Source organism: Fringilla coelebs, assembly GCF_963513975.1.
Source record: "Fringilla coelebs genome assembly, contig: SCAFFOLD_38, whole genome shotgun sequence".
NCBI classification, from domain to species: domain Eukaryota; kingdom Metazoa; phylum Chordata; class Aves; order Passeriformes; family Fringillidae; genus Fringilla; species Fringilla coelebs.
The window spans coordinates 1,623,165-1,650,007 of NW_028167583.1; the positions used below are offsets into that span (position 1 = coordinate 1,623,165).

A 26,843-nucleotide genomic window follows, 5' to 3' on the forward strand; every position below is an offset into this window, starting at 1 on the left:
TGCCCCCGGCCCGCCCCCGGCCCCGGGCGGGGCTGCCCCGTGCCCGGCCCCGGGCGTCCCGCCGCGGTCTCGCCTCCGCCCGGCTCTGGCCGTACTGGCGGCGGCGCCGCTGGGCGGGCATCAGTGCCTGGGGCTGGGGCGGCATCGCCTCCCTTTACCTCCGCCTGGCCCGGCCCCAGCCCCGACCCCGACCCCGACCCCAACCCCGGTCCCGGTCCCGGTCCCGGTCCCGGTCCCGGTCCCGGTCCCGGTCCCGGCTCCTCCCGGGGCCCGCGGAGGACACAGGCGGCGCGGCCGCTCCCGCCGCCTCCCCTGCGGCTTCCCCGGCCCGAGCTCCGCCGCTCGGCAGCGCGGCCGCCGGCCCCGAGCCTCCCGTGCCACGTTCCAAGGAGCGAACGCCTGGGCATGGCCGGCCCGGGGCGGGTGAGGGGCGCTCGGGGGCCGTTGCTGGCCCCGGGCCGAGCGCTGACAGCCGCGTCCCGCCCGCAGGGAAGGCGCAGGAGGCCCTGCAGGAGCGGTACCGGCTGGGTTCGCTGCTGGGGCGCGGCGGCTTCGGCAGCGTCTTCGCGGCCACGCGGCTCTCGGACGGCGCCAAGGTGAGGGGTGGGGGCCGCGGCGGGTGCAGGAGGAGGAGGAGGATGGGGATGGGGAGGATGGGCAGGGCAGGGCAGACTTGGAGCTCATCCCGCTGCTCCCCTTGGCTTGCAGGTGGCTATCAAAAGGGTGCCACGGAACCGCGTCCGGCACTGGGGCGAGCTGGTGAGTGAGCGGGGCCAGCGGCAGAAGCCGGGGCTGCCGGGCGGGGATGAGCCGAGGCCCGGCAGGGTGGAAGCCGCCAGGAGGGCTCGAGGGGGAGCGGGCGTGGGGCCAGCGCAGGGCGCAGAGCATCCCGGGCTGGGTGAGGGCTTCCCCAGGTCTAGCACGGCATCAGCCCCCCCTGATGGCATCATGCTCCTCCCGCAGCCCGACGGCACCAGCGCACCGCTGGAGGTGGTGCTGCTGGCCAAGGTGTCCACCGGCTTCCCAGGTGTGGTGCAGCTGCTGGAATGGCTCGAGCTCCCCAACTACATCGTGATGGTGCTGGAGCGGCCAGAGCGGTGTCAGGACCTGTGGCGTTTTATTCGGGCACGGGGGTTCCTGCCCGAGGAGGAGGCGCGGGAGCTGTTCCGCCAGGTGCTGGAGGCCGTGCGGCACTGCACCAGCTGCGGGGTCCTGCACCGTGACATCAAGCCAGGGAACATCCTGGTTGACCTGGGCACCAGGCAGGCCAAACTGATTGACTTTGGCTGTGGCACCTACCTGCAGGACACTGTTTACACTCACTTTGCAGGTGAGCCTACACAGGGGTGTGCTCCCTGTGCTAGCATCTCATGGCCCAGCATCTCCCACCCCAAGGGTGCTGTGGCAGCAGGGATTCTCCCTTTTGCTGCCAGTCAGGGGCCAGAGTCTTCAGCTGAGTTGCTTTAGAGCGGGGCTGGGTGGGGAGCCATCTTCCAGCCCTGCTGGCAGCCTTTGCCAGCCACTCTGCCCAGGACTGGGGCTCGGCTGGGGCAGCCAGCCTGACAAAACCCCCCGTGGGTGGGGGTAGCAGAGCAGGGGGGCCAGAACCTGTGCCCCAGCCAGTTTAGTGTGCAGGTGAGAGGAAGGGCTTGGACTGTTCCACTCACCCTCTTTGCCTTGGCTTCATAATATTTTTGGGGCAATGCAGGCAGGGAGGATAAGGGCATGTTTTTTCCCCAGCACAGAGGGGGTTTTCCCTTTGACTGTCATGGTCAGGCCTAGCCAGGACTGCCCTCTTCCGACACCAGTGGCTTCTTTTCCAAGCCTAAGTTTGTGCACAAGTCCCAGGTGCTGGCAAGAGGGCAGTGGTCACCCTGTGTGCCACTGAGGCAGCCCCCACACGCCCAGGGATGCTGGGGCCAGGCAGCAGCATCCCCCTGCTGAACTCCATCTGTATTCCATAGGGACACCGTCATACAGCCCCCCGGAATGGAACCACTCTGGCTGGTACCATGGCGAGCCAGCAACAATTTGGTCCCTGGGCATCCTGCTGCACCAGATGGTCTGCGGGGAGCATCCTTTCAGGAGAGGCTGGAACATCTGCTGGGGCCAGCTCTCGCTGCCACAAAGGCTCTCTCAAGGTGGATCCTCTTCTCTGGGCACAGGGGGAATACCAGCGCTGGGAGGCAGCAGTGGGCTCGTGAGCATCCTGCTCTGGCAGCTGCTGAGGAGGTGGCACATGTCCTGCTCTCCTCCAGAACAGGGAATTGATGGGAAAGTTCAGGCCCAGCTCTGAACGCATCCAGAATGGCCTGGGCATGGGAATAGTGGGGCAAAGCAGACAGGAGCCTTCTCTAGCTGACAGCAGTTTCTGCTTTCTCTCCGCAGAGTGCAAAGATCTGATCAGGTGGTGTTTATCCGTGCACTTCTTGGACAGACCCACATTAGAAGACCTGCTCTGTGATCCTTGGGTGCAGGATATTCCTCTGCCGTAGCAGAAGAGAGAGAGCCCAGGCACACTTTGATCCAGGGCCAAGGTAAGTTCCAGCTCCACACATGCCTGGGCAATCAGAAGCAAAGAAACCCAGACTTTTTGTCTTGCCTGTGTCACTGCCCCGGGCTCATGGGATGGGAACACGCAGCCCTTGTGCTGGAGCTGAGCTGCTCTGCCCAGCAGTGTTGGCCACCATCCAAGCTGGTTTTGCTTGTCCTGGTTCCCTGACAGCTGGGGCCCTGGGCAGAGCCCTGAGCACCTGGTCTTACCAGGCTCTAGGGAGATTGACTGGGGTGGGTAGAAAATAGGAGTGGGCTCCTGGCCCTGCCAACAGCCCCCAGCACCCACCGTGGCCTGGGCTGGGGCAGCCAGCCCGACACACAGAAAGGCCCATGGTGGGAGCAGAGGTGGGACTCCAGAAGCTGTGCACAGCTGCTTTGATTTGAAGGCAAGGAAGGGCTTGAGCTGCTCCACTGCCCTTGTGTGCTTTGGGATCACCGTGATTTTGGGGGGCAGAGATGGGGGGAAGAGAGAAAGTGTGGGCTTCCCTCCCCCATGGCTGGGTTTTTCCCTAGCGTGTCGGGGTTGGCCCTTCCTCAAGGCCCTGACAGAGATAAGAGTTTTTACCTTGTTTCTTGTTTACCCTTTTTGTCTCTAATCTCTTTTCAATAATGTGTTATTTGTTTTTCCAGAGGAAGCATTCTAGGTGGTCCAGTGTGGATGGGGAAGTGCTTGGGAGCAGCTGTGGAGTGGATGGGCCGTGCCCTTGGAGAAGGCTGAGGCCATGGTTTGGGAGCAGCTTTTCTTCCAGCCGTGGATGGCGTGAGGTGGGTCCCTGTGTGCTTGGCAGGGTGGGATCAGAGCTTTTGGGAGATGGCAGCGAGCACAGGAGCATCCCGCTCTGGGCAGCTGCTGAGGGCTGGATGTGCCGTGGCTGGCTGCAGGCTGGGCACATGTCCTGCCCTCCTGCTCTGCTGCCAAAGGCAGCAGGGATGGGCAGCTCTGGGCACAGCTCTGGGCACAGCCAGCATGGCCTGGGCACCGCAGGCCTTGGCACAAGGGGACAGGAGCCCTCAGCTGACGGGCAGTTTCTGCTTTCTCTCCTTGCAGCTGGGCTCTGCAGGTGCTGAGGCTGCTCTGGGCTCTGCCAGGGCTCTTCTGGGCTCAGCCCTGGGCCCAGCTGGGCTGGCTCTGCCCTCACATTGCCATGACAGCTTTGCATCAGACGAGCCCCTTCCGAGCACAGCGCCTGAGCTTTCTGCTTTGGCAGGTGAGTGAGACTCTGCTGCAGGCCCAGAGATTGCAGCTGGGGACTCACATCCAATTGGCAAGGACCCAGAGTCTCAATAGCCCCAGCTGAATGCCTGGATCTGCACAGGCTGTTTTGTCTGTCCCATTCTTCCTTCTTTTTTGGCTGGAATTGTGCAGTTCCACTTTCTTCCTCCTCTAGAAGTGCCAAGAGTGGGCCAAAGCTGGCGAGTGGGCCGTGTTCCTGAGGCAGTGCAGGCTGGAGCTGATGGATGGAGAATTGCCCTTCTGCGCTTCCCAACCAGAGCAAAAAACTGTAAGTGGGACTTGGTGTCTTTAGAGAAATCCCTGACAGTTTCAAAGGGAATGTGCAGCTCATTACCAGGCTGAGAATGAAGGGCATCTTCTAAAGGATTTGGGGTTTGACAGAGTTTCCATTCCCAGTCCTGCTTGGAGCTGTAAGGGCACAAAGCAATTTCCTCTTGCTTCGACCACAATTTCAAATACCAATGTTGGAAACAAAGCCCAAAATTTTTTAAAAGGCTGCTGAGGTCATTAAGATGGATCCATGCCATCTGCACATTTACAATGTTAATAACTAAGTTCTCTTTTTAGAAACATCATTTATGTCTAAATGCAAAGTTACAGAATGTAACTTTGTATTTATGTTTTGTTTTCTTCCCCAACCATTATGTTATGGTTTTTTACTACCTCTTAGATTTTATTCTTATCTTTTATAATTTATAATTTTTTTTTCTTTTTCCTTTTTTTCCATTAAATAGAAAATGTGTCCTACAGAAGGAATGTTCTTGGCTCCTGGTTCCCGTGTGGAGCAGCTCCCTTCCCGCTGGCTGAGCTGCTCAGGCAGAGCCCGGCAGCTCCTGGCCCTGCAGGGCTGAGGCTTTTCCCCATTGCTGGGCACAGACTGATGGAGCAGCACTGCTGAACACGGGCACAGCCAGAGGGACCAGCAGCAGCTGCCTTTGGCCACCTGAGGCTCCAAGGCCCAAACTCTGAGCAGACAGGGCTGGAAGAGACTGGCAGGCTCCCTGTTGGCTGTGCTGCCCCACTTGTGCCCGGCCCAGCTTTGCTTGGGGCAGGGGGAGAACAAGGGGCAGCTCCCTGCCAGCCCCAGCCCAGGGACCCCTCCAGCCCCGGGACTTGGGGCACTGTCAGCACCTGCTGCTCCAGCCAGGGCTTCTGCTGGCCCTGACAGCAACACCCAAAGTGGGGCTGATCCCGAGGGAGCAGCAGCAGGGCCTGGATCTGATCCCTGACTCTGAGCCAGGGCTGCACAAATGACCCCACAGCAGCAGCAGCAGCAGCAGCAGCAGATGGAGCTGACTTTGAGCACAGCCCCTGCCCCTCTTCCCTGCCATGTGCAGCGGTGTCACAGCAGCCTGAGGCACCTGGGAGCCCCTAGTGCCAGCAGGGACTTGAGATGGCAGCCCTGGGCTCCTAGAGGTTGTGCAGGGAACGGAGCTAGGGACTCCCTGTGCATGTGGAGCTTCCAGATGGAAAAGGCTGCTGTGCCCAGGCAGCTCCAAGGGCACAGAAAGGAGGGTCTGGAGCACTGGATCTGTGCCAGTCCCTCAGTCCTGGGCAGCAGGCAGCGAGCCCTGGGGGAACAGAGGGCACAGCAAGAGGGACAGAAGCAGGCAAGGTCAGAGACTGGAGAGAGCCAAGCCCATGAGCAGGAACAGCTGCTCCATTGCACTCTTGGAGAAAGCTCTTGGCTGGTTCAAAGCTCTGAAAGGCGTGAGGGGCAGAGATGAGGCCACAGCAAACAATGCTCCTGTTTGCACAGCCTCCCCTCTCCGTGTCCCAGCAGGAATTGGATGGACTGTATTCGTCTCTGCGAGTCGTCTCGTTCAGCATGAGCAGCTCAGCACCAGGAGCTGAAGGAGCTGAAGCCTCAGGCCACAGGAGCTGGGCAAGAGGGAACTTTGTCAGCAAAGTCATGCTGCTAAAACAGACCCAGCTGAATGGAGTGGATATAATCATGGAATGACAGAATCCTTTCTGTTGGAAAAGACCTCTGAGCTCCCCCAGTGCAGCCGGTCAGCCAGCAGTGCCAAGGCCAGCACTAAACCACGTCCCTGAAGTGCCAAGGCCTGGACAAGAGCCCTGAGTGAGGCCTGGACAGCAGCCCTGAGCCAAAGGTGCCTCTGCATGAACCTTCCAGCCAAAGGTTATCTTTGTATCTGCTCCCTAATGGAATGTGCATGGTCATTAGCACTGTGATAGATGTAGGCACTCCTTAGTGAAACATGTATTGACCTTTGTGTATTTAGAAGGCAGACAAGGCCATGAAATCTGACATCTGGCCTTGTTTGGGGCTGAAGGATCAAAGTCAGCTGCCTTGGTTCCTCCTTGAGCCCTGGCCAGGCTTTGGGAGGGAGCCAAGAGGAGGATGAACCCAGATGTTCCCGCACTGGAAGTGTTGTCAGTTTGTTCATTCAGCACTGTCAGAGCTGGGCCCTCTCCCAGCGGGGTTGGAGCCTCACCTGTGGCTGGAGGCACCTGCAGGAATTCCCAGTGCCCAGGAGTGGCTCTGCAGCCCTGGGCTGTGACAGCTTCCCCCAGCTGCTGGGTGGATCTGGGGGATGGTAAAGGCTGAGGGTAAAGGCTGCTGGACCTTTGTTAATCCCTGCAGGCAATATTTGGTGGGGATGATTGGGTGCATTGCTGAGCTGCTCCTTTTGTGATTCTTTGCTGCTTTGAGCTGCAGTAAATGACACTGATTCCTTCAGCTGGAGTCTGTGTCTTTGGTGCTGACCCTGCCCACTGGTAAAACAAAACTGGCACAGTCTGGCCAGATGACAACAAAATGTCACTTGTTCAGTGTAAATGTGAGGAATCAGTCCCATCAGGAATTCCCACATGGGAAGCCCTTCCCTGGAGTTCCCTGGCTCTGGAGTGGGCTGAGGTGGGAGCACCGTGTGAGCAGTGGGGCAGTCGGTTAAAAGGATCTGGACCCCTGGATGTCTTCAAATGCATCCAAAAATTGCATGTGGAAAAGGAAAGGAACTTGTGGGTTTGGGCCAACCAAGATGAATTTAAGAGTACATTGGAAACAGAACCTTCAGATGGAAAAATTATCATTGGAATGCTCCCACATGGAGCAATAGAAGGAGGTTTTAATATTGAGCACAGATGCATTTTTGCAAGTGAAATATCAATATAATATATAACTATATACACATTTTTGGTATAATAAGGCCTTAAAATGTATTTATATATGTATTTGTATATTTATGTATATTTTATGTATGTATATGTCTATATCTATCTATATCTTTATTTCTAAAACAATATGTCTATGTAAACTAATAACAGTGTGAAATAGTGTTGACAATACTAATTTGAAGCTTTGGCTGCTCAGGGATGTAACACTAAATACCCTACAGAACAGGACTGGCCAGGACCCTATCGGTGTTCAACTTTGTAAGGTTGTATACAATGAGAAAAGGAGGAAGGGATGAAATTGGTTATTTTACAGGGTTTGCTGATACTGTGATGTAGAGTGCTTTGTCTGTTCCTGTGAAAAATACAGTGATGAAGCCTGCAGGGTTTTTTATGTCCCAGACTATCCACAAGTTACAGGATTGGTTGAACCGGTGAAGGGGTTGTTAAAAGAGCAGCTGAAAAAATGAGGAGATGGGAACCTGTGCTCATGGAGAACCCATCTCCCAGATGTGCTCCATGCCCTTAACAATGGCCCACTGGGGAAGTGGAAACCCCCTGGCTGTGCACGGCTGCACCCAATTTGCAAATCCAGCCATGGGCAGTGAGACTTGGACTGCCTGGAAATTGTTCTGGCTGTGATGGCCCCTGGCAGGGCCAGCCCAGAGGCTGCAGGGCTGGGCCTTCATGCACTGGAATGGATTAGGATAAATTCAAAGCAAATGAGAGCTGTCAATACTGAAACAGGAATTCCGATTCCTCCAGGACACTTTGCTTTGGACACTGCTGGCTTGGAGCTTGGCCTTGCAAAGTGTTCATGTCATGGCAGGAGGAATTGATGCAGAATATCAAGGAGAAATGACAGTAATTCTGTTAAAAAATAGTGAAAAAGATTGGATTGTTCAACCCCGTGACAGCGTAGCACAATTACTGATATTGCAATTTTAAGAACCATTGTGAAAAAAGGAGCTTCTCCTCCAATCACCACCATTTGTGGAGATAAAGGGTTTGGATCCAACATTCCTAATAATGGAGCCAGAGTGTGGGTCCTGAGGCCAAAAGGCCCTCCTGAGGCAGCTGAAGGAGCAGCTCCTAGGAAAGACAACTCTGAGTGCTGAAACCTGGGCAGGAACAATGGGAATGTATCCCTGCAGCCAAGTGTTCTGTGTGAGAACAAGTAGATCTGACAGGATATTGTTTTACACATCCTGCCAGACCAAATCTCCCTGTTTGCCCCAAGGGCCCCTTTGGAAAATGCTCTGATCCCTAGGGCTCCATGTGAAGGCTGCTGTGACCCTGAGGGACTTGCACAGGAATTCCATCCAGGAGCCTGGGTGCCCCTCAGGGACTGGGACCCAGCCCCCTTCCAGCCAGAGGGGAAAGGGCCCCCCAAGCCTTGTTAGGCACAGACAACATGGTAAAGCTGAACAGCAAAGGGCCTGGGGGCATTATTCTGGAATTAAAAAGGCACCAGCTCCATGGACAACAGAATTATTGTTCCTAACTCGAATGAGATTGAGAAAAAAGAATGAAGAACGGTGTCACTAAAGTACTGCTGATGTCTGTGAGTTGTACCTTGATGGTCAGCCAGAATCTTTGTCTGCCACAAACACCTCTAGTGTTTGACCAAGGGGTTAGTGATCAAAATGGAATGATTAGTTATGAAAATGTAAAGATCAGGGTAGCCAAAGTACTGCATGTCAGCAATTTCTGGGTGTGTTCTCAGCTGAAGTTGGGAGGAATGGGGTTCCCTTGGAGGGCCCACCCTGTGGGGTGGCCAGAACTCTGTCCATGGGCTCTGACTTGTCACTGTCAGTGAGGGGACAGTTAAAGAAAACACAGGAATACAGTGATCAGTTGGACAGGATTCCCTAAGATTTCCCTTCAGGAGAAACCAAACCCTGTTCTAGTTCTAGAGGCCAGAGTGTGAGAGGATTTCTGTGCATTCCCATCCCTGCCAGTGTCAGTAGAACTTGGGGTGCTGGAGCTGGTCGGTGTCAGTGTCACACCACTCTTGGCTGCAGGGCCACCATTTCGGGTCCTTCAGCCACAACCACAAGGAAGAGTTGGGGCCCAGGGAACATTTTCCCCCCAAGGAGTGCCTTGGCTTTCAGAAAGCAAAAGATTCTGGTTCCTCCTGTGCCCCATGTGTGCTTCCCCGTCCAGTGGAGTTTGCATGAATCAGCTGAATGGATTATTAGCAGAAGCAGCAAATGATGCTGTTAAAATGTGCAATAGCACATCCTGTGAGCTCCAACAAACACAAATGGGGACTGCACAGAACCGCATGGCCTTGGATTATCTGCTTGCTGGCCAAGGAGGAGCCTGGGCTGCCATGGGACAGGAATGTTGCACTGCTCTCAGGGATGGGTTTGAAGGCCAACAGTCAGGAATCACCTTGACACAAAGAGCAGCAGAAGAGTGGCAGAAAGAAGAAAATTCTTCTTGGTGGGATTGCCTTTGGGGCTGCTAAATTGGAGGCTGCTGTGAAATGCGTTTGTGGCAGTGCCTGTCATCACTGCAGCGTGTGCACTTGGTGTGCACTCTGACATTCCATGTTAGAGTTGTTGTGACGCTTTGTGCTGGAGTATTGAGACTTGTCTGAAAAGAGACAGTCTCGAGAAAAGAGAGGCATTTGATAAATAGCAGAGAATAGCAGCAACTATTTAGGCATGTTTTAAAAGGAACGTGAATAGCTCAGAGTAATGAAATTAAACAGCACTTAATTGAAGCACAAGAGGAGATGCCTTTATGCGTAATATGTAAATCTAAACTGTGTTTTTGAAAGAATTGTTATGAAGGTTGTAGTTCATTGTAGGTCTGAGGACTGATCAAAGCACCAAGGCCTGAACAGGCCCTGAGGCAAAGTTCACCTCTGGATGAACCTTCCAACCAAATGTATGTTTGTATCCACTACTTAAGGAAGGATTATTAACAGCATGATCAGTGTATGTGTTCCTTGATCAAACATGGATTTGTCTTTCTGTATTTAGAAACCAGACCAGGCCCCATCTGGCCTTGTTTGGGGCTGAAGGATCAATGTCAACTCCCTTGGTTCCTCTTTAAGCCCTGGCCAGGCTTTGGGAGAAGCCAACGAAGAGAATGAAACCAGATGTTCCCACACTAGCAGTGATGTCAGCTTGTTTGTTTAGCAGTGTAAAAGCTGTGTCCTCTCCAAGCGGGCTTGGAGCCTCCTTGGCTGCAAAGGTGGAGGCACCTGCAGGAATTCCCAGTGTCTGGAGTGGCTCTGCAGTCCTTGGCTTCCCCAGCTGATGTGTGGATCTGGGTGATGGTGAAGTCTGAGGGGAACTGCTGATGGATCTTTCTTTAATCACTGCAGGCAATCTTTGGTAGTAATGACTGGATGGATTGCTGAGCTTCTTTTGTAATTCTTTGCTAATGATGATGTGCTTTGCTGAGCTTATCCTTTTGTAATTCTTTGCAGCTGTGCATGATATAAATGATACAATTCCTTAAATTGGTGTCTGTGTCTTTGGTAGTGACCCTGCCCACTGGTGAAACAGGGCCCCCTCTTGCCTAAGTGTTACCTGGCAAGGCAAAACCCCTCCCTCCAAAATTCCTCCCTTCCTCCTTGTTCCCCCCCTTCATACACTGAGCATGATGTCCTATGGTCTGGGGTATCCCTGGGCTCAGCTGGGGTCACCTGTCCTGGCTGTGTCCCCTGCCAAGCTGCCCCGCAGCCCCAGCCCCTCCCCAGCGTGGCTGGACGAGGGGCAGGACAGGCCTTGGCTCTGCTGCAGCTCAGCAAGAACAAAACCATCTCTGCGTGCTCAGCCCTGTGCTCAGCACCGGCCCAGCAGTGTCTCAGTGCCAGTGTCTGTGCCCTCAGTGCCTGCCAGGGGTTTCCATGGCAACTGCCAGCACAGGTGACCCAGGTGTCACCCCCCAGTGCCGGTTGCCATGGAAACAGTGCCCAGCACTGCCCCTTTCTGTCTGGCTGACCTGGCCTTTGGCCCTGGCAGTGGCATTGGCTGCTGGTTCCTGGTGCCTGCCCGGCCAGCGCGGCACAGGGCAGGTGGCCATGGCACGAGCCCCCAGCAAGGGATCCCCTCTGGCTCTGGGCACTGACACCAGCCCTGAGCAAGGGGCCCAGGGCAGGTTTCCATGGCCACCAACCACCACAGCGGGTCCGGGCATTGGTTGCCATGGCACCAAACCAAGGAACGGGTCCCTGTGGCCGTTGCCATGGCACCTGGTGGCACCAAGGAGTGTCATTGCAATTGTACCTGGAACAGCCCTGGCACAGCTTTGTACTGAGGGTTGCCATGGCAGCCCAGGGCAGCAACAGCTCTGCAGGCAAGTGGCCATGGAACCTGGCTGCAGAAATGGCTCCTTGGGCTGGTTTCCAAGGAAACCTGAACTGATGGGGGTTGCCATGGCAACCAAACCCAGCAGTGGGGTCACTGTAGTGTCCATGGCAACAGTCCCTTATAATGGCCCACTGCAGGCTGGGATGATGATCCACCCTCACAGCTGGCCCAGGGCAGGTCTGGAGTGCTCTTGGTGGCACCTTGGGCTTGGCACACACTTGAGGAGGATGTCTGTTTGCAATGGGGAAACTCAGGAGTTTTAGATGGCTTCAAAAATCAAAGAAGGAAAATTCCTCTTTGGCTGTGTGCAGCCAGTTCTCCAAGCAAAGCAGGTCCCAGGTGAGATTGTCCACACTGGGTGAGACCTCAAGGCACAGCTGCTCTGAGCAGGCCAGACCTCCTTAGGAGAGTCCCTGCTTCAATATCAGTCACTGAATGCTGCAATCACCTCTTGTGTTATAAGAACAGCAATTAAAGATGCCCATAAAAGAAGAATCCATATTTCCTAGAAGCTCTTTGAGCTATTTCTCCATAACTGTAAAAGGAAACCCTCCTTATGAACTGCACTAGAGCAGAGGGAAATCAAGGCAGAGCCGTGGTTTGTCAGGACTTGCTTGATCCTAATGAGCCTCACTGTGCATTTGGAACTGAGCCCTTGAACCTCAGGGCCTGGGAGGAGATTACACAAACCTTTCCAGGAGTCAGAGTCAGAGGAAACACCCAAAGTGTCTCGAGGCATTCATGGGTCCCACTGAGGTCCCTCTCCAACACAGGCTCCTCATGGACTCCTTGGAGGAGAGAATTGGTGGCCAGGATGGCACAAAAACCTCTCAGACACTCAGTGTGGAAAGGAAAATTCTTTAAGTATCCTGAACACCTTGAGTGTCTCAAAGCATAAATGAGCCTCAGGTGGGACTTGGGCTCATTTGGTCCCTCAGGAGCTGGGCTGGGGGCTCCAGAGGTGGCTGTGGAGCATTGCCTGTGCTGTGCCAGGGACTGGCAGGCACTGCTGGGCTGGGATAGAGGCTCTGGGGGGATTGGGGTTCCAGGGCACGGCAGGGCTGAACCTGCCCCTTCCTCTCCCCCACACACAAAATGTTTCTAGTTAAGTGTCCTGCAGTCTCTTACAGTAAGGCAGTGTTGGAGGTGAAATCCCAATTCTGGCCATGGGCATCTGGAGGAGAAGGACAGTTCTTTTCCATAGGAAGGAAAGCACAGACCCCAATGTTTGGAAGGCAGGTGAGTGTCTCACTAGTCCAAGGCCAGCCAGACTTGTCAGCAAAGGAAGATTGTGTTTGGGAGCAGCCTTTGGATTTTGGAAATTTCGGAGTTGAACCCAGTTTTGGCCATGGGCACCTGGAGAAGCAGGACAGTTCTTTCCATAGGAAGGAGAGCATGAAGTCTTCCCCAGGGTTTTGGGGATGGATGAGACCTGACCCGCTTGAAACCATTGCCATCCACACTTGTCCTGGCAATATTCCTATGGGAATCATCCCTGGATATTAGGAAATTTGGAGGTGAAATCCGAATTTTGGCTATGGGTGCCTGGAGGAGAATGACAGATCTTTTCCATTGGGAAGGAAAGCACAGAGCCCCAGTGTTCCAGCAGCAGATGAGAAGAGACCCTCAACATGCCAAGGTCAGCTGGACCAGTCAGGCAGTCCATGGGAGGCCAAACCAGCCAGGCCTGTTCTGTGTTCCCTTGGTTTTATGGGGCTCCAGAGTGTCACAATAGTGCCTTGGATCCACGGGACCATGCAGTGTCATAAGGGTGACTTGATTCCATGGGTTCCAGCAGTGTCACAATGGCCCCTTGATTACAGGAAGACCTGCAGTGTCACACTGGCCCCTAGGCTTGATGGGGTCCCACAATGTTCCAGTGGCCCCCAGGTGTCATAAGGCCCCTCAGTGTCACAATGGTCTCCATGGTTCCCCAGGCCCCACAATGTCATGTGACTCCTCTGTTCCATGAGCCCTGCAATGTCACAATGGAGCTTTGGACCCTGGGGGTTTGCTGTGTCACAATGGTCTCCTTTGGCTCCACAGTGTCACAATGCACCATTGATGACAGGAGCCCACTCTGTGTCACCCTGGAGCTTTGGTTCCATGCAGCCCTGCAGTGTCACAATGGTCTCCTTTTGTTCCCCAGTGTCACAATGGACCACTGACAACATGAGGCACCGCAGTGTCACAATGGACCTTTGGTTCCATGCAGCCCTGCAGTGTCACAAAGGCCTCTTGGTTTCACCAGACCCCACAATATCACAATGGTCCTCTTGGTTCTGTGGGGACCCCCAGGGTCACAATGGTCTCACTGGTTCCATGAGGCCTCACAGTGTCACAATGCTTTGCTTATCCCATGGGGCCTCATAGTGTCACAATGGTCTCAGTGATTCCATGGTGCCCCTCAGTGTCACAATGGCCCCTTGGTTCCATGAGGCTGTGAAATGTCTGAATTGTGTTTGCATGGTTCCATGAGGCCTTGCAATGTCACAATGGACGTTTAGTTCCATGGAGTCTCACAGTGTCAAAATGGCCCCTTGGTTCCATGACACCTCAAAGTGCCACAATAGGCTCCATCGTTCCATGAGGCTCCTCAGTGTCACATTGGACCCTTGGTTAGATGGGGCCCCTCAGTGTCACAATGATCCCTACATTCCATGGACCCACACAGCATCAGTACAGTCCCCTTGGTTCCATGAGGCCAAGCAATGTCACAGTGCTCTCCATGATTCCATGAGGCCCCACAGTGTCACAAGGCTCCCTTGGTCTCACAGGGCCCCACAGTGTCACAAGGCTCCCTTGGTTCCATGGCCCTGTGCTGCTGCATTCCCCCCTCCCCTTCTCACGCCGCCCTGCCAGCTGAGAAATGCTCCTTGGGCCTCGGCCTTGGCCAAAAGCCCCTGGGCTCAGCTCCTCTGCAGCTCATCACAAACACTGTCTGCTCCAGGCACTGCTGCTGCCCAAACAGCTCCTGCTTCCTTTAGGAGCAGCCCTGGGAGCTGTTTCTGTTCCCTCCGTGGCACAACATCCCTGTTCTCACACTGCCAAAGAAAGCTGCTGATGCCAAGTGTGGCCAGGATGAACCATTGCTGGGACTGAAGCCCCTCTCGTGGGGCCCTGCAAACAGCGCTCCAAAAGGAGCCCTTGGAGCTCTCCTGGGCCAGCGACTCCCTCTGAGTGGGGCCTCTCCCAGCCGGGAACTCTCCCGTTTGCTGCACTCGGGGATCCCAAACAACCACAGAGCCTGGGCAGATCCCCCCACTCCTCCAGGCTCAACCCTTCACCTGCTGGGGAGATGCCAAAGCATCAGCAGTGAGCATTCCCTGCCCTCAGGGGAATTTCTCCCAGGTGCCTTGCACTGACTCTTGGTGTCTGTGTGCACACAGGAGTGCCTGTGCTGGGGAAATGTGGCAGAAATGCTGCTCCCTGAGGGGTTTGAGTGCCTTGGATAGCTGAGTGAGTCAGGCCTGTAAGTGAGGTTAAATCACAAGGTCTAAGTGAAGTTAAATGCTGCTAAGAGTTGTTCTTTTGCTAAGTTGTTTAATATATGTTAAAAGCGGAGTTAAATACTGTTAAATTATATTCCTCTTTTAAATTGCAAAGTCATAGATTTTAAGTTAGGTTAAATACAGTTAATTGCTATTCTTTGCTAAATTGTGAAGTTGAAGGTATCATTAAAGGTTAAGGTATAAGTTAAGTCCTCTTATGTTTGAGCTCTCTTAAGCTTTTAGGCGATATTCCTTTTATCCTTGCACTCACTGTCCTTGTGTCACACACACACACAGGGACAGTTCTCAGTTCATTTCTGGTTTGATTGCCTGGATTCTGTTTGGTTTTGTTGTTGCTTTGTTTCCCTGTAATGCCTGAAGTGTCCAGCCAGGAGCAGAGTGACTCTTGCCAAGGAATTTTGTGCTGCTGTCCCTTAATATTAAATCTGGTTTTTGCTGATCCCTTGCTGGGGATTTTTTCAGCGCTCTCAAGCCCTCGTTCGTAACAGGGTGAAGGAGCCCTGGCCCAGGCTCTGGCCCTGGGGAACACGGGGATGCTCCCGGGGGTCCCTGTCCCTCTGTCCCACCCCCAGGGCCCCGTCCCCCCGTCCCCGTGTCAGGCTCTGGGGTCAATCTCGTGGAACATCCTCTGGGGGAGGCTGCGGCGCTGGGGGCGGGGGGACCCAGGGGGACAGGGGACCCTGCTGTGCACGAGCAGTGTTGGACTGTACTGGGGGGAACTGTGAGGGGGGACAGGGCAGAGTGACCTCCCCAGTGACCTCACACAGCCTTTGAGATGTCACACAGCCACTGTGATGTCACACTGACCCTGTGATGTCACACTGACCTGTGATGTCACACTACCCCAATGATGTCACACAGCCATCTCTGTGACCTCACACAGCCCCTGTGATATCACATTGCCCCTGTGATGTCACAGAGCCTCCTGTTATGTCACAGCCCACTGCGAGACCTCACACAGCACCCTTGTGATGTCACAGAGCCAACTCTGGGATTTCACCCTGGAATGTCAGTCATGCAGTTGCAATGTGATGTCACAGAAGACTCTGTGATGTCACAAAGTCACCATGTGATATCACTGTCTGTTCTGTGATGTCACAGCCTGCTCTATGATGTTACACAGCCACCCACTGATGTCACCACCCACCCTCTAATTTCACAGGGCCACCCTCTATGGTGGCAGGATCTGCTGTCTGGCCTCACACCCCACTCTATGATGTCAGAGACAGCTGTGTGATGTCACAACCCCCTCTGTTATGTCACAAAAACCCTCTCTGTGATGTCATACTGCCACTCTGTAATGTCACAGCACACAGTTTGACCTAACAGCCTGTTCTGTGATGTCAGAGAATCTCCTTTGTGGTGCTGCAGCTGCTCAGTGTCCTCACACAACAAACTCTGTGAAGTCATAACCAACCTGTGACCTCACACAGCCCACTCTGTGCTGTCACGCAGCCCCTTGCTGACATCACAGCTGCTCTGTGCCTCTATGACACAGCCACAGAGGTGCTGCTGTGACACAGCCCCCTCTGGGACATGCCACAGCCCCTGCCAGTGCTGAGCCCTTGTGAGCTCTGTCTGTGCCCTGCTGGTGTCCCTGAGGTGCCCTGGCAGTGCCCCAGCCCTGCTGGGCTGTGCACAGGAGCTGCTCCTGGCCAGAGCTGTCTCTCTGCAGCGCTGCCCTTGCCAGGAGCTGCCTCTGGGCCAGGAGCCCAGCCCAGCTCAGCAGCACAGACACAGCACAAGGACTGTAATCACCCTCTGGGGCTTTGGTGCTCTTTGCATCAGACTCAGTCCTTCAAAGTGTGCTCAAAGCACCTGGACAAGGCAGACAGTTCTTTTCTACAGGAAGGAAACCACAGAACCCCAGGGTTTAAAGGCAGATGAGAGGCAGTCACCAGAGGCCAAGGCAAGCCACATCTGTCTGTCCTTGCAGCTTTTGTCTGAAAGCAACCTTTGGATATATGGGGCGTTTTGGGGGTGGAATTCCATTTCAGCAATGGGTTCCTGGATTGGAATGACAGTTCTCCATAGGAAGAAAAGGGCAGAGCCCCAGTGTTTCAAAGGCTGATTAGAGGCAGCCTCAAGGAGGTCAAGGCCAGCCAGACCTGTTGTCAGGGAAGAATCCTTGGATAGACAGAACTTAGGAGGCCAAACCCCACTTTTGTCTGTGGGCATCTGGACAGGAAGGACAGTTCTTTTCCATAGGAAGGAAAGTGCAGAACCCCAGTGTTTTGAAGGCAGATGAGAGCTGGCCCTGAGGAATCCAAGGGAACCTGGACAATCCTGGCAGCTTTTGTCTGATAGGTGTCCTTGGATATAAGGAATTTTGGAGGCTGATTCTCAGTTTTGGCCATGGACGCCTGGACTTGAAACATGATTTTTTTCCATGGGAAGAAAAGCACAGCCCACACTGTTTTGAGGGCAGATGAGAGGTGGCCCCCAAGAGGCCAAGGCCAGCCAGAGCTGTCTGTCCTGGCAGGTTTCATATGGGAATAATCCTTGGATATCATCAAATTTGGAGGAGGAATCCCAATTTCTGCCATGAACCCCTGGAGGAGGAAGACAGTTCTTTCCCACAGGAAGGAATGCACAGGACTCCAGGGTTTCTATGCACAGGACTCCAGGGGTGATGAGAAGTGACCCTCAACATGCCAAGGTCAGCTGGACCAGTCAGGCAGCCCCCAGTAGGCCCAGCCCGCCAGACTTGTTCCATGTTCTTGGATCCTTGGGACCCTGCAGCATCACAATATCCCCTTGGTTCCATGAGTCCCTGCAGGATCACAACAGATCTTTGTTTCCATGAGGCCCAGTGATGTAACAATGGTCTCCTTGGCTCCACAGTAGCACAATGGCCCCTTGCTTCCATGAGACCTTGCAGTATCAAAACGGTTTCCTTGTTTCCATGGGACTGCACAATGCCACAATGGCCCATTTGTTCCATGAGGTCAGAGTTTCAAAATAGCCCCTTGGTTTGATTTGGTTCCCCTGGATCATAAGGGTCCCTTGGTTCCACAAGGCCTGGATGTTTTACACTAGTCCCTTGCTTCCATGGGAACTCACAGCGTCACAATGGCTCCTTGCTTCCATGAGACCTCTCAGTGTCTGTTCCAGATTGCAAGGCAAGATGTATTCTATTGCCATCTGTATGGCAGTTGTCTGGTGTCAAGTGGGTAATTCTCCTTATCTCTCTTCCTGAGTGATCATAATCAAGGTCCCTCAGCAGGGAACATCTGCTGATAAGAGGTTACTGAATGTCACCACATGACTGATAAGAACTATACCATCCCATTGTGAGATGCTCCACCCAGAGGGAGGAGCCAAGCAGTGCCATGCAGATATAACCTGGAAGATTCTGACACGCCAGCCAGTGCTTTCTCCACTGGACTCCCCAGAGGAACAGCAGCTGCTTCTACTTCCACGGATCTGTGGAGGAAGAATACACCCCTTTCCTACAGGACTCCCTGCTCCAACAGAACTACACCTGACACTCCAGGAGGACTGCAGCCCCTTTTCCAACTGGACTGCTACCAACACCCTGACCAGCAGGGTATCAGGTAGAGTTCTGACTCTGACAGTGTTGTTCTAGTGTATTTTATCATTTTATTTTATCCTTTTATTTTTTTTCCTCCCCTATTAAAGAACTGTTATTTCCTGCTCCCATATTTTTTGCCTGAGAGCCCCTTATTTAAAATTCATAGCAATTCGGAGGGGTGGGGAGGGTTTGCATTCTCCATTTCAGGGGAGGCTCTTGTCTCCTTTAGCAGGCACCTGTCTTTCCAAACCAACACAAGCCCCTGCAGCTCAGGGCAGAGAATGAGGGGAGAAGGGACCCCGGGAGCCCAAACAGCCCTGGCATCCCAAAATGGGGAGAGCGAAGAGGGGGAACCTTTGGGATTGCTGGGACTGCCAGCAGCCTGGAGAACGCAGGCACCGAAGAGAAGGGGGACTCCTAATCCAAGGGTGACCCCAAGCACCTGGGAAAGGGGGGAACCCCCCAAACAACAGAGGGGAGGGACCAGGAATGGGGAACTCCTGGGAGGTTTTTCAGGGCTGAATCTTGGTGTTGGGAAGGTTTTTCTGTAGCCCAGATGGCCGGTGACTTGTAGAGATGGAGTCAGGCAGAGAGACCTTCAAACTTAATGTGCTCATCCCTTGTTTTCTCCAAACCAGGATTTCCCATTCCCAACCTCTGGGAGGCTGTGAGGAAGAGGAAGATGCCCTGGGACACTGAGACAGGTGAGGAGGAAGTCAGTGCCCTGTTCTCCCCTGTGCTGCTCCATCTCCCAGCCCAGCACGGCCCCTGGCTGCAGGACAGCCCTGGGGGATCTCCTTCCCTTTTCCTGTGGCACGGAGGCAAATCCCATCCTGTCGTTGTCCTTCCTCCCCCAGAGCAGGAGCTGAGCATGGAGAGCAGGGAGGACAAATCCCCAAGGCAGAACCTGGCGGAAGAGGCCGTTTTGAGCAGCTCCACAGCACAGGAACCCAACAGGGAGGAAAAGCCCCGGAGATCCCGTACGAGGAGGGGCTGCAAACGCAGATCACGGGGATCTGAGGGGGAAAGACCCAGCCTGGGCCGGGAAGGCGGCCGGAGATCGAGCCAGAGCTCAAAGCTGGTGCTCCATGAGCAGCTCCGTGATGGGGAGAAGCCCCACAAGTGCTTGGAGTGTGGGAAGAGCTTCAGGTGGAGCTCCCAGCTGATCAGGCACCAGAGGATCCACACTGGGGAACGGCCTTACGAGTGTGATCAGTGCAGGAAGAGGTTTCAGAACAGCTCCCATCTCCTGCAGCACCTGCGCACGCACACAGAGGAGAGGCCCTTCCTCTGCCCTGACTGCGGGCAGGGCTTCAGGCACAACTCCAGTCTTGTCACTCACCAGCGCATCCACACTGGGGAGAGGCCCCACGAGTGTGAGGAGTGTGGGAAGAGCTTCAGCCAGAGCTCCCACCTGATTGAGCACCAAAGGACCCACGCTGGGGAACGGCCCTATCAGTGTGAGGAGTGTGGGAAGAGCTTCAGCCAGAGCTCCAACCTGATCCAGCACCAAAGGACCCACACTGGGGAACGGCCCCACGAGTGTGGGGAATGTGGGAAGAGCTGCAGGAAGCGTTCTGCCCTGACCGACCACCAAAAGATCCACACTGGGGAGAGGCCCTACGAGTGTGATAAATGCAGGAAGAGGTTTAAGACCAGCTCACATCTCCTAAGGCACTATCAGATTCACACAGAGGAGAGGCCTTTCCAGTGCCCCGACTGTGGGAAGGGATTCAGGGACAACTCCAACCTCGTCAGGCACCGGCACATCCACACCGGGGAGAGGCCCTACGAGTGTCCCCAGTGTGGGAAGAGCTTCTCACAGCGCTCTCACTTGACCCAACACCAACGGAGGCACTGGTGAGGGAAGCCCTGTGAGTGCCTCGAGTGCGGGAAGAGCTTCGTGCGCTGCTCCAGCTCCATCCCCCGCTGGATGCCCCACATTGGCCACAGCCCTGGTGCCCCACATTCCCTGTGATCCATGTTGGGAACACAGCTGGCTGCTTCTCCTTTTGGTTTGCCTTAATTTTCTTCTGCTTCATCTTTATCCCTTAAAAACAGCACAAACAGGGTTAAATGAAGGAAATTGTTCAAAGATGTCTTAAGTCCCACCATTTCCCAGATGTTGGAGGGGGAATTTAGGATTTGGGGACATATTTTGTGTGGAGTACCCATGTTGCTAAGAGGCAGGAATTTGATCTCACCCTTCTTGTGTTGCTAAGATCTCCTCCCCTGACCCAAACTCTAACTCTAGCCCTGGGATACCCTATAAAAACCCCACGGCCCTGCCTTTGCCCTGTCTTTTGGGGGTCACAAATGGATTCTGGAGCTTTCTTAAACCAACACTTGTCTCGTTTGTTCCTGGCACCGGCAGCTGCAGCCTCCCTGGACACTATGAACTCTGGAGAATGGGGGCAGGCAGTGTGGACAGGTCCTAGATTGCAAGATAAGTGTGTGTTCTGTTTGCCATCTGTCAGAGGTGGGGCAGTTATCTTCTGGTCATTGGGCAGTTTTCTTTATCTCGTCCGCAGCCCATCCTCCCTCCCGAAGTTATCTTCTGATAATAGGCTAATAATTATTAATTATCTGCTGTTAATGGGCCATTGAGTGTCACTGCCTGGCTGATAAAACGTCATCATCTCATTGGGAGATGCTCTGCCCAGTGGGAGGAGCCAAGCATTCCTACCTGGATAGAATCTCAGGTTTGGAACACTGCAGGCAGCCTTTTCCTACTGGATTTCCAGAGAAGCAGCATTCTTCTCCCTTGCAATCCCAGAAGATCAGCCCTTTTCCCACTGGATTCCCAGAGGAGCCGCCTTTTCCCACCGGATTTCCAGGGGAGCCGCTTCCTTCTCTACTGGATTCTACTGCATTTGTATTTTTATTTTTTCCTAAAAAAAGAACTGTTATTCCTATTCCCATATCTTTGCCTGAGAGCCCTTAATTTTAAAATTATAACAATTCAGAGGGAGGGGGTTTTCATTTTCCATTCCATGGGAGGCTCCTGCCTTCCTTAGGAGGCATCTGGCTTTTCAAACCAAGACAATAACAAAGTTATTTTAACACCACAGATATAAAATTCATTTTAATATCTGTGAAAAGCCAATATTTTAATATCTGTGAAAAGCCAATATCTGTGAAAAGCCAATAATTTAATATCTGTGAAAAGCCAATATTACAATAGTGACCTCAAAAACATGGGGGTAAAAAGCTTACAGGGAGGGGAGTTCCCAGTAAGGGGAGCAAAATGCCCAGTACTGGGACTGGGCTATGGGAGTGACATCTACCATCACTCAGTGAGAGGTTTATTGTTATGGATACATATTGTAATATTGCCTTTTCACACATATTAAAATAGATTTTAAATGTGTGGTGTTAAAGTAACTTTGTTGTAAAGATATAGTTTTTATTTCTGATGTTAATTAAGCTCAGAGAAATAGCTGCTTGTTAAAATGCCTCCTTGGATGGGATAACATCCAATGCACACAGGATGAGGACACCTGTACAGATCTGCCAACTATCCTCACTCATTGTCTGAAGGCAGAGTGGACCAAGGCGCAGTAACTGGAGGTGATAAGAATGGACTAAAACCACAAGCAAGGAATCAGCATGCTCTTAAAAGGCAGATCCAAGGAGGAACCATGCTAAACAGTTCTTGGAACATGTGAACTAGTTTGGGGAAAAGTTTGCTATGCATGAGGGTCTATGGATATCCAACAGGCTGATGTAAGGGAAAAGGTATTTCAGTGGGATTCTGAAGGTAACAGCGTGCTCCTGGCTGAGTGCCAAGATGCACCCAGTAGTAATAACCTTTGCTCCCTGGTCCTGGTCTCCCATAGTCCTTTATTAAACTTTTTACATTTTCACAGGAGAGTGAACAAGCAGTGTTGGACTGTTGTGGGGGAGCTGTGACAGGGGGAGGCAGGGTGAAATGACCTCCCCAGTGGCCTCACACAGCCCCTATGATGTCACACAGCCCCCTGTGATGTCACACAGCCCCTGTGATATCACTGGCTACTGGTGATTTCATACAGCCTTCTCTGATGTCACACAACCACTCTGGTCACACCACCTCCATGTGATGTTTTTCAGCTGCTATGTGGTGTCATAGAGCCGCCTTCTGTGATGTCACAGCTAGCTCTGCGATGTCACAGCCCCCTCAGTGATGTCATACAGCCCAGTCTGTGCTGTCACACAGCCCCTTTCTGACATCCCACCTGCTCTGTGGCTCTGTGACACAGCCACAGAGGTGCCGTGCGGAGGGTCATTACCGGGACATCACGCCATGATCAATATGATCAAGTGAAGCCAATTTATTACATAAAGCAAGCCATTTTTATACTATTCGCAATTGTTCACGTGTCAAGCTAATACATGATTGCTTAAATCCTTTGTACGCACGCATTTTAATATTTTGGTTCATTTTAGTAAACCTTCCTTCTTCATGCATCTCACTGCAGTTTTCTTGTCTGCCTTTGCATCCTGAACTGTCTGCTTTTGAGCGTGTTCTTCTCCTTTCGTGTCCTTCAAGGGCATGGTGACCTTACTCAGTATCTATGAAATCTGGACTGTGCATATGTTGTGTATGTCCATTGTCCTGCAAAAAGCTCTCAACAGTGCTGCTGTGACACAGCCCCCTCAGGGATGTCCCACAGCCCCTGCCAGTGCTGAGCCCCTGTGAGCTCTGTCTGTGCCCTGCTGGTGTCCCTGAGATGCCCTGGCAGTGCCCCAGCCCTGCTGGGCTGTGCACAGGAGCTGCTCCTGGCCAGAGCTGTCTCTCTGCAGCACTGCCCTTGCCAGGAGCTGCCTCTGGGCCAGGAGCCCAGCCCAGCTCAGCAGCACAGACACAGCACCAGGACTGTAATGACCCTCTGGGGCTCTGCTGCTCTTTGCATCAGACCCAGTCCCTCAGAGTGTGCTCAAAGAACTTCTCAAGCACTCAAAGTGAGATTGAAACCCACTTTGTGTTTCTTGTACTTTAAAGAGATCCCTGTGAAGGACAGGACTGAGAAAGTGTCCCCTGGTTCCACCTAGAGCAGAACACTGGAGGCAGTGTTGACAGGTGGGGACAAGCAAGGGAAAGGTTTCTCTGGTGCTGAGCAAATCTGGATGTGTTTCAGGAATGCAAAGGGCCAAGGCCTGAGCCCCAGCCCCTGGCCAGGCAGATCCTGTCCCTCCCTCATTGCTCAGGGCTCTTCCTGGGATGTGCACTGGGATGTGGGGATGGGCAATGCCAAGGGCAGGACTATGGGGCAGCCCCTGCCAGGCTGCTGAGCAGGGACAAGGAGGAAATGAGGCCCCAGGGCTATAGGGTCACCTCGTGTCCCCTCGTGGTCCCAGGGCCAGCAGCCATGGCCAAAGTGCTGCAGGAGTTGGCTCTGTCAGGGCCTTGCAGCTGCTGCCCATCCCTGTGCCCTGTGCAGCCCAGGCTGTCCTACGGTTTCCCTGCCCTGGCGTCTGTCCCTGCAGGCTGCCGTCATCCCCCGGCTGCCCCACCTGGCTGGCCCCTTCCTTTGCTGACAGCTCTGCCTCCTGCCTGCCTCTGCCTGCCCACACAAAGCCTTGGGCTGCTCCAGGCTCCTGCTGGGGGACGTGTTGCACCACAGCCCTGCCCTGGGAGAGAAATTCTTTTCTCCTTATGTCCAGTCTGGGCCTCCTCAGCTGCCCTTGGTGCCATTATTTCTTTCTCTGGCTGATTTATGCAATTAAGAAAAGCTCCAGCCTCTCTGAATCCCTCCCACCTGTCAATCCCTCCCAGGCTACTCCTGTTCTGTCCTCAGTCTCCACACCACTGACCCCAGAGCCCTCAGCCCATCCCTGCTGGTTCTGTGATGTGGCCTCCAAACCCTTGCCTGGGAGATTTTTGTTTCCTTTTCAAGATCTGTGAAAATGGAAGAATAGTGGTCAAAATTATTTTCTCCTAAATCTTTCCATGACAGAACAAGGGTCAGTATCTCCAAAGTGAATGAGGGTGAAATTACATTTGTCAGAAAGAGGAAATATTTTACAATTATGAAAGTGGAAAACCTGCAACTGTTCTCTTCCAGAGAAGTGGATGCCCAATCCCAGGAATGCTCCAAGATCAGGAGTTTTGTGCAACCTGACCCAGTCAAACCCCCTCCCCTCCCCAAGGATGGAATTCCTGTAATGTGGGCTCTCTGATGTGCTGGTGCCCTCACAACACTTCTGGCCAGAATGTCTGCTGAGGGCAGCCAGGCTGCTGCAGGGGCAGTGACCTCACAGCCATCACCATGGTAGCCCTGTTCCCTGGGCCTGGCTCTCCCCTTTCCTCTGCCCCTGCCTTGTCTCTGCTGCCATGAAGAGTTTTGTCATTAATATCTTGTCTCCAAGGTGCTGGGGCCAATTGCTTCCCAGTCAGGCTCCTGGAGCACAAGTGGCTTTTCAGAGCCCAGCCAGAAAGGAGCCCTGAGGCAGCAGCTCTGCAGTGGTGGCCACCAGGCCGGGTTGCCAAGGGAGGCTTCTGGCCATGCCCTGCAAGCAGCTGCTGCTGCCAAGGTACCTTTGGTGCCCCAGGCTCTCCCTGGCACAGCTGCCAGCACGGCACTCTGCCCTTGTGCCCGAGGCCTTCCCTGTGCTGGGGCTGGCCTGGGGCTTTTCCTGCAGCGGGACCTGCCCTGCTCATGGCACAGGAAAGGCAGTTCCTGCTGGAGCAGGAGGCTCTGCCTGCAATGGGCTCCAACAACTGCAGCAAGGCCCTGTTCACTTCAAAATTGCTTCCTAGAGCAGAATATTCTAATAATTGTTATAGCTCCTGTACTGTGGAGTAAATAAGACTGGTTAGGATCTTCCTGTCTAATCATGATCAGAATCAATCACAGCTGTATTTATGTAAATATATGTGGTATTCTATCATTAATCCTGTGGGTCAAATTGCTTTAAAGTTCAATTCCATCTGTCTGATCTTTTACACCTTTGAAAAATTTTGGAGTTACCAATCTTCCCTTTTAGAAGAAATTTTAGAAGTCATGGGGTCTTGCAGGGGTTTGAGGATCCATGGTGGTTGTTGGATATCATTTCTCCACATCACGTCTCAGCAGGAGTTTCTCCAAAAAAGAAAAAAAGCATTTGCTTGAAGCTCCCACTGTGCCCATGACAGGAACTCCTGTGAGTGTCTGGGACATCCTGGCTCTTGGGCAGCCTGGGGACTCCTGGGATGTCACCGTGGAGCCCCCGTGAGTGCCTGTGATAGATCGGTGCCTTTGCAGCCCAAGGTCCCCAGGGATGTCACCATGGAATGGCTGTGACTGCCCCAGACCACATGGCTCCTTACCATCCCCAGAAAGCCCTGGGAGGTCACCATGGAGCCCCTGTCTCTGCCTGTGACATTCCAGCTCTTGAACAGCCTGGAGACTCTTGGAAAATCCCCATGGAACCCCTCTGAGGGCCTGTGACAAATCTGATCCTTAGCATTTCCACGGCAACCATCACCCTGTTGCTATATTCAGTCCCTTGGCAGCTCCATGGAGACCCCATGCCAGGGGTGGTTGCCATGGACACCAGCTCAGGCCTGCAGACAGAGCCCGTTGCCATGGCAACCATTTTCAGTCCCATCCCCAGGGTCATGGGATCCCAGAACCACACAATTGGCTGAGGTGGGAGGGACCCATCAGGATCCTCGAGTCCAACTGCTGGCCCTGCACAGGACACCCCAACAATGCCAGCCTGGGCCTGGCAGCGCTGTCCAAACGCTGCTGCAGCTCAGAGAGCCCTGGAGCTGGGACCCTTCCCTCGGGAGCCTGGGCAGGGCCCCAGCAGCCTCTGGGGAAAAACCTTTTCCTGAGATCCAACCTCAGCCTGCCCCGAGTCAGCTGCAGCCGTTCCCTCCACTCCTGTCCCTGGACACCAGAGTGAAGAGGTTCCCACAGCCCCAGCCAGGGCCCCGCTCCCAAGGCTGTTGCCATGGCCACCCAGGCTGGGACCAGCTGGGATGCTCGGTTTCCATGGGCCAGGGTTCAGGAATGGGATTCCCCAATTTCCTGCTCCCTCTAAAACTGCACTGCCCCAGCTGCCCTCCCGCCTCCCATGGAAAGAACAAAAGGCAAAGATCCTGGGCTGGGATAAGAACAATTTATTTGGAACAGCAATGAAATAAGCAACAAACAGGAACAGAAACAATATTGATAACAGAAGGGTAAGTAAAACTATTTACAGGAAAAAAACAACAGCTGGCTCTTCCTGCCAACGCATTTCCCCTGCCCAGAAAGGGCACCCTTCTCCTCAGGGAGAGAGAGAGAGTGAGTCCCTTTTCTGTCCCTGGCAATGACCTGAGGTGGCAGTGAATGTAATGTCATGGCCATGGCTAGACCCTCATGTTCTTCAATCCCACATCATGTCATTGGCAGGGGCAACAAAAGGCACAGGTGTTTTCCCAGCATGGATAACAGGCACCATGGATCATCAGGGCTCTTCCCAACGTAGGACCTCCAATGGGGAATGAAGCTGGAGCAGGGCACGAAGCTCTTCCTGCAGTTGGGGCAGTGACAGGGCTTCCCTTACCGGTGCCTCCGTTGGTGTTT

At 53.7% G+C, this 26,843-nt stretch overlaps 1 long non-coding RNA gene across 1 annotated transcript in view; it reads left to right on the top strand.

Annotated features, from left to right (window-relative positions):
* LOC311165771 overlaps positions 1-19,500 on the top strand; it is a 276,507-nt gene extending 257,007 nt beyond the window's left edge. Inside the window, exons 2-3 of the long non-coding RNA XR_014616959.1 lie at positions 18,945-19,010; positions 19,164-19,500. This is a non-coding gene — a long non-coding RNA (uncharacterized lncRNA). The remainder of the gene's footprint in view (positions 1-18,944; positions 19,011-19,163) is intronic.
* The last annotated feature ends 7,343 nt before the right edge of the window (positions 19,501-26,843 follow it).